The sequence below is a fragment of the Tupaia chinensis genome, unplaced genomic scaffold (assembly GCF_000334495.1).
Source record: "Tupaia chinensis unplaced genomic scaffold, TupChi_1.0 Scaffold000350_1, whole genome shotgun sequence".
Classification (NCBI taxonomy): Eukaryota; Metazoa; Chordata; class Mammalia; order Scandentia; family Tupaiidae; genus Tupaia; species Tupaia belangeri.
Window position 1 is genome coordinate 1,081,836 of NW_006159844.1, and position 5,805 is coordinate 1,087,640.

At 38.6% G+C, this 5,805-nt stretch overlaps 1 pseudogene; it reads left to right on the plus strand.

Moving 5' to 3' along the window:
* Positions 1-4,740, plus strand: part of LOC106735268 (60S ribosomal protein L5 pseudogene) — a 5,488-nt pseudogene extending 748 nt beyond the window's left edge.
* The last annotated feature ends 1,065 nt before the right edge of the window (positions 4,741-5,805 follow it).

Here is a 5,805-nt window from a genome sequence, read left to right on the forward strand (position 1 = left end):
AGAGAAATTTGAGGGCAATTTGAAGAGAAACAAAACTTCAGTCCAAAGATAACTGTATAAAGTCTGCCTTAATAGGTGGAAGAAATATGTTCCAAAGGAGAATAGCCAGAACAAAAACAAGATACTGGGAAGCTGATCAGCACAACGTCAAGATGAACTGGGTGTGCCCTACCAAACCACTGTGATGCATATTGCACACAGTGTGAAATACTGAGTGAGGAGCAACCTTTAAGAGTAGCCATGAGGGGCCAGCAGGGGGCATACTCCTACATGACCGACAACAGTGCAAATCCCAGACCAAGTGACTTGAAAATCACACCAGTCATACATGAGTGCAAGCCCAAAATCTCAGTAGGAATATGTAAGAGAAGTGGCCATCCCCACTGGAGGGTTATTTCTCTTTCCTTCTCACTGTCTCTCTCTGGCGAGTGTGTGCACCCTATGACAAAAACCTTAAAAATAAAGAAGAGCCACAAGGTGATCCTCAAAACTATCCTGTAATCATCTCAACATTATTAAATTTGCATATAAGGACACTAAATCTACGATAAAGGCTTAAAATACGTAAGGACTTCTCTACCAAGTAGTGCTCCCACCATTCAGACTACTAGTGGAATGCAATGACCTGGGTTCTTCCACATTATTATGCTGCTTTTTAGAGACAAGCACTATAGTAGCATTGACAGCTGTACAGTTGTAAGGCATGTTACATTTTAAAAGTCATTAAGCATGTTTCTCCTCCTCATAAAGTGGTTATGACACCTATGGATACCACTGCAAAAGGAAAAATCTCTATTTTCAGAATTCTAAATTAATATCTTTCTAATCAAGAGGGAGAACTATCTCCCTGAAAAGTATTTAAAAATCAGAAAACAGAACCAAAATAGTTTTCTTCTCCCTTGAAAAACTTGAAATAGTCTCCCTGATTCTCCTCCTTCCTGTCACCTTCTATTTTAGCAGTCAATGTGAGAATTACAGATGTAAGAAAATAGTAACATGTCAATTGTATTTTTCATTGTTGTTTCTTGGAAATATTTTCCTGCAAAACATAGTAAATATCCTACACACTAGATAAAACAAGCATTTTCTAATGACCCAGTAATAGAACAATTGTAAAAAGAATTTAAAAAGAAGTTTTTGACCCAAGAATTGAAAAATAAAGTCATATTTTCTGACAGAAAATAGATCTGGTTTGGTTCATTGGAAGACAATGTAATTCCTAATTAGGCTCATCATTAACATAAATTTTTAGTTTAATTCTGTTCATCTTAGGTAAAAAAAATATATATTTAAAGCAGATGATAAAAGCTTCTTGTTAAAAATACAATAGCAGCAGGATCACCAGTTAGCATAATGGCTATGTCGCTGAACTCCCATGTAGTTGACTGCAGTTCAGGTCCTAGACCCAGTGGCTTAAACTCATGCTGGGCATGTGTGCATGCATGCCCAAGATTCTGAGAGGAGAATGGAGCAAAAGGGATAATGGCATGGCCATCACCCCTGGTGAGTGATTTCTCGCTTTCTGTCTCTCTTATCTCTGTCTTTCTGGTGAGCGCACATGCCCTATAGCAGCAATAGTATGGTGAAATGAATATTCCTCATACTTTTTGAATATGTACAAAAAACAAAGTACCACTATTAAAACCTATAATTAATAGTCATTTAGTCAGCCTTAGTAATCTCATTTGGAATACCTCCTAGAAACAGAAACAGAAAATAAATAGATCTAATGTCTGAACAGCAAATAATTATTTTAAGTCAAGATTTTTTTACCCAAAATTCTTGGCTTTTGAAAGATTGAAGAAAAAACAATGAAGCAGAAAATAACTGAGGTATCAGACAATTGCCAATGTTAAAATAGTTTATAATGATGGATCACTGGGTCCAGAATCCAGTTAAAAAGCAAACTATAAAGTAATTTGAACAGAGATTTAACACAGAAAATTGGTTTCACAGCTGTGAAAGCTATAGGGCAAAAAGGGAACTTGAAGAAACTCAGAGATAACTGCAGGAAGCAGCTACAACCTCAAAGACTGGGGAAATAAAGAGAAAGAGGTGAGTTTACCAAAACCTAGGAGTTCAGAAGAGGAGTCCTACAGGGCTGGTGCACAGACCTCTGAGGGATAGGATTACCCCCCACTACTGCCCACTGCAGTGCCTCTAAGGGGGAAGGAGGCATAGCAGGGCTGGTTCTGACAGTATCAGAAGAGGCTACAGAATCCACCAACTGTGCTCCAGTATTATTGACAAGCACAGAGAAAACAGAAAGGAATTCTCCTTTTCTCTTCTTAACTTCTAGTTGCCCCCTAGAAGACAGCCAGCAGAAGGACTCTGGGAAATGCATTTTGTTGAATCCCAGTCCCCGCATCTCACAGAATAAAGAAGGATGAGCATAGGAGTAAGAAACAATAGTAAATAAACGACATATACTGATATAGCCAAACTATTTCACTATACTTATTTATATGAGCAGGGTTTCAATTGTCAAATCTACATAAATAAAAAACAGAAATTAGTGTTGAGCTATTCCTCCGTCTCTATACTCATACATGGATATATGAGCTAATCAGCAGAAATAATTATCTAATATTCAAAGCCCTATTGCCACTTAAGTTTCAATTTATATAGACATATTTTGTTTGTAGGAAATTATAAAAGAGTGATTAATAAAAGATTCCCCCCAAATAAAAGTATATTGCATAAGAAAAAAAAGTTGTGGGAGAAATGGAATATAAGTACAAAAGGAAAAGAGTGTCCAGATGTTGACTTACTGATAAAACACAACAGGCTGAGAAGCTGACAGGGAAAGGTTGCCAGTTTGTAGCAGAGATCTCTCCAAGTCTTCTCACACACATGTGCACGTGCTCCAGGGCTCGCTGAAGCTGGGGGTCGACCACAGTATTGAGACCCTATTGGGGGTGTTGCCTATCTGTGTGTCTCATGAAACAGATAAACACACAAACTTTAAAAAAACTTTATTAAAAAAAGATTTTAAAAAATCTTGACTGCTATAGAGAAAGCATATGACCATTCATAGAGATTTTAAATTATTCTTTTTTTGAGAGAGATTTTTGCTATAGAGTACATGCACTCACTGGAAAGACAGAAAGCGAGAAATCATCCCCCAGGGGGATGGCCGTGCTGCAATCCCTTCTCCACCATTCTCCTCTCAGGATTCTAGGCACACATGCACATGCAACCAGAGTGTTTTGATCTGGGACTTAAACTGTGGTCAACTACATGGGAGTCCAGCAATGTAACCATTATGCCATCTCCTGGTCCCCATCTTTTTTAATATTATTCTTGTCAATAAATTATTATATTTAAAAGTCTCATACACTCAAAACATTCATTGAGAGCCAGCCAGTGCCATGGAGGTTAAGGCTCCTGGATCCCATATGGCCAACAGCACTGTTTAAGTCTTGAATTCTGTAGCTTAAAAAATATACTGGGCAGGTATGCATGCATGTCCAAAATCCCAAGAGAAAGGAGAAATGGAGAAGGGATTAGAATGTGACAATGCCCTATAGACATTACTTTCTTGCTTTTCCCTCTATTTCTCTCTCCCTCTCTCCCTCTATTTCTCTCTCCCTCCCTACCTCCCTCCCTCCCTGTCTCCAGTGAGCAAACACACTCTCTGGCAAGCTTTTTAAAAACTTCATTGCATGCATGTAAATATTATTGAAATTGTCAATATTTACAGTATTCTGAAAATTATATTATTTAAAACTACTTAATAATGAACAATGTTCGATGTCAACCTAAAAGTGTAAGAGAAATTGCAGCTTTTTTCCCCTGCAGTCCTTGTGGGCCCATAGGTCAGCCACAGTCACGGGTCTCTGTTCCACAGGATAGGATTTGTTAAAGTTGTCAAGAATAAAGCCCACTTTAAGAGATACCAACTGAAATTTAGAAGACGATGAGAGGGTAAAACTGATTACTATGCTCAGAAATGCTTGGTGATCCAGGATAAAAATAAGTACAACACACCCAAATACAGAATGATAGTTCGTGTAACTAACAGAGATACTATTTGTCAGATTGCTTATGCCCGTATAGAAGGGGATGTGATAGTCTGCGCAGCTCATGCACACGAACTACCAGAATACGCTGTGAAGGCTGGCCTGACAAATGATGCTGCAGCATATTGCACTGGCCTGCTGCTGGCCCGAAGGCTTCTCAATAGGTTTGGCATGGACAAGATCTGTGAGGGTCAAGTGAAAGTGACTGGAGATGATACAATGTAGAAAGCATCGATGGTCAACCTGGTGCCTTCACCTGCTATTTGCATGCAGGCCTTGCCAGAACCACCACTGGCAATAAAGTTTTTGAGGCCCAAAGGGACTGGCAGATGGAGGCTTATCGATCCCTCACAATACCAAACGATTCCCTGGTTATGATTCTGAAAGCAAGGAATTTAATGCAGAAGTCCAACAGAAGCACATCATGGGCCAGAACATTGTAGACTACATGCGTTACATGATGGAAGATGATGAAGATGCCTGTAAGAAACAGTTCTCTCAGTACATAAAGAACAATGTAACTCCAGACATGGAGGAGATGTAGAAGAAAGCTCACACTGCTATATGAGAGAACCCAGTCTATGAAAAGAAACCCAAGAAAGAAGTTCAAAAGAAGAGGTGGAATCATCCCAAGATGTCCCTTGCCCAGAAGAAAGATTGGGTAGCCCAGAAAAAGGCAAGCTTACTCAGAGCTCAGGAGCGGGCTGCTGAGAACTAAATCAAACAATTTTCTATTACTTTATTCAAGATAAAGACAATAAACTCAACAGCAAAGTAAAAAGAAAAAAAAAAGAAATTACATGGCTTGTTTTTGTTTTTAGATTTTAGGAAATAAAGCTAACAAAAAATTTATACTAAATAAAGTATTTGTGTGATTCTCTTCTCCCCCCTTTCCAACTTCACATCCTTCATTTCTCCCACCCTGTCTAGTGACCTTCATTCCTTTTCTATCCCAATTTTTCCTATTCCAAGTATTTTTCAGTTTAAAAAATAAAACGCTTATCTTGTCTATCTTCTTTACCTTTTCCCTAGACAATGAGTCTATTCAGTAAGAGTGATATTTCATCTCATCAGTTGAGCAAGCATATACGCATATAACCTACTTCCTTGGAATCTCCTCTCATAAATTAGCTTTTGACCTTCACATCGGTACATCATAACTCCATAAGAGAAATTGTCTCAAGAAAATAAAATGTTAAAACATAACAAGCGCCATAATTGTGTGAATATTTTAGTGTCCTTGAAAGCCACGATATCTTAAATACCTTCTCCACAAAATATGAGATAATGAAATTAATCCTTTAAAAATGAATTAGTGATTACAAAGTTATTGAGAGGAAAACAAGTTGTTATATTAAGTAACTTGGCAGTTAGTGAGCTTCACTATATGCCTAATAGTTCTACTAATCAGTCTGCCAAATGCAAATTATCTTAAAATATGTATGATTGACTCCAATCTTTCGACCCCTGGGCCAGGAACTTCGAGGGAAGACAGCCCCCCAAATATTCAGACCAGGGACCCCCAAGCCAGACACCCCTCTTTCAGCAAGAAATGCCTTCAGTCCTATGCTACAATCGCTTCACTATATGCCTAATAGTTCTACTAATCAGTCTGCCAAATGCAAATTATCTTAAAATATGTATGATTGACTCCAATCTTTCGACCCCTGGGCCAGGAACTTCGAGGGAAGACAGCCCCCCAAATATTCAGACCAGGGACCCCCAAGCCAGACACCCCTCTTTCAGCAAGAAATGCCTTCAGTCCTATGCTACAATCCCATCT